A 2,453-nucleotide genomic window follows, 5' to 3' on the forward strand; every position below is an offset into this window, starting at 1 on the left:
AAAAAAATTATTGAATAATCCGGGACCAAAACCAGATCGTTTCGGCCAAAAGGTAATGCTTTGTGTTTGATGAGATCAGAAAGGTGTGGTGTATCATGAGTTTCTAAAATCTGGTGAAACTGTTAATACTGATAGCTACAGGCAACAAATGATCAATTTAAGCCACGAATTGATCCAAAAACGACCAGAATGGGCCAGAAAACACAGCAAACTAATTTTATCACACGACAATGCACCTGCACACAAAGCAAACAAACATCGGTTGAGGATACAATCAAAGCCCCTGACTGCTACCCAACCCACCGTATTCACCATACTTGGCCTCTTTCGACTATCTGACTGGTTTGCTTGAAAAGACGAACATTTCTATTGGTGTGATATTTATAAATTGCTAGAAATGTGGTCAAGATGCGTAGAAAACAATGGTCAATATTTTGAATAGAATTTCGAAATAAAAACGAGTGCTTCATTCCAACAACAACAAAACGCTCATTTCGTTCCAGCATATCTGGTAGTTAGTAAAGGACCGAGGTTTTTTTTTAATACATGTAATACGATTTTCTTTTCACTTTCCAACAGCTCGTGTAATGCCTCGTGCACACCTGTCAGAGCTCAAAATTGTCACGCATTTTAAATGAAAGCATTCAACAGCGTTATATTTGTTTCTTTTTTTTGCCGTAAATGATCGTGTCCAAAATAAACGAAGAGATACGAAGCATTTTCGTGTCTCATTGCAACAAAGTGAGTATCAATTAATATTAACGTCACTCGTTCCCCTACGTCAAGGCGAAAACCCAAAAAAAAACGTCTGCAGGCAGAATCAGTCAAATTTTAATTCTTATAATCTGTGACGTTTGGCTCTGTGACATTTATTGTCGATTCTCGAAGCTCGCTCGGTCGACACTGTGCGGTATACGATTTTCACTGAAAACCGAAAAATACGGAATGAGTAAACGAAAGAAAGAACACAATTTTGAAACTACTTTTCTGCTTATAAAGTTGACTGGATATGCACCCCTCTTTTGATTTTTGCAGTTGTTGTTTTAACTAATAATTAATATATTCAACCAATTTGCTATTTGATTTGCACATATTGAAGTAGTTGTAAAATATGGTTTTTAATGCTGTCTAATGTCAAAAACAGTATGTGCAAAGCAAAACAAAAATCGCAATGGAAAATCAACCATTACTTTAGTTGAAATTCAAACACGTTTCTTAAACATTTTCATGCAAACGAAATTCGCTCATTATATTTTTGTAAAACTCGTGAAGAGTAACTTTTGAATAATAGTAAATTAATGTTTTTTATAACACTAGTTGTCGGAATATTAATGTGATGATAAATTATCTACATCTTTACTGCTCTAACACCTTTACAAGAAGAAATGATTGATATAAAAGTGCTATGCACAGAATTGATAGCCGTTAGAGATATTGCAATTAAAAAAAACGTGTTTAACCAAAACTAGAACCCAGAATTTTAAGCAATCCTTCCATTGTTTATATATTGTGACTTTCCTGGGCAATCTAGTGTTAAATGCACATCCTTACATTATATAATTTAACAAGCTTACTAACACCTGATTTTATTTTATTTTATTTTCTCAACGAAAACCGAGCCTGTTGAAATAAAGGATTATCATCGAAGATTTGAGACTAAGAAAAAGACTCTAGAATACTCTCAAGAAAATAAAGAAAAATAGGTATTTTATATAATTACCTAACTTTTGATAAGTAAAATGCAATACGATTTTTACTATCACTTTTATTATTATTATTATTATTATTATTATTATTATTATTATTATTATTATTGTAATTGTTATTATTATTAATCTTATTATTATTCCTTTATTCTTGATAATCTATTAGCTTGTGATATTAACAGGTTTCTCCGGTATAGTAAAAAGCAATGCAATGGGGCAAAAGGAAACGTAACATAACATCGACAAAGATAGAAACAATTAGAATAGATTGATTAGGGAACTTCAAAGTAATAATCGTAAGTACCACTTCAGACACAAAAGACTATATAGGAAAGCAGGGCCAAGACCGAAGCGGATACAAAGCGAAATTTTGCAAAGTTTCATCGACGAGGACATTTACGACACAGAAGTAGTTGGTAGGATGACAAAATACCAATACGATACAGACGCACGACTCAATAATTGACTGGTTACAGGGTGAAGCACTCTTCCTGCCCAAGTGACAAATTCTCTGGCGAACTTGCAATAGAAGATATTCCTATCTTTCGTTGCAAATTGATAACCGTAAAGGAATCTGTCGCTTGGGTTACATGCTGGCGAGTTTCCTCCTTCGTTACTAGTGTTCATTTGGGCACCATAGCCTAGTTCGTCCGGTATGGAAAGTGCGGATCGTTGTAACCACCCCCCTCGGCCAGAGTAGCTAATAAAGGGAAAAACAAAATAATAAAAAAATCAGAACGTATATCA

This window comes from Malaya genurostris, chromosome 1, assembly GCF_030247185.1.
Source record: "Malaya genurostris strain Urasoe2022 chromosome 1, Malgen_1.1, whole genome shotgun sequence".
Lineage (NCBI taxonomy): Eukaryota > Metazoa > Arthropoda > Insecta > Diptera > Culicidae > Malaya > Malaya genurostris.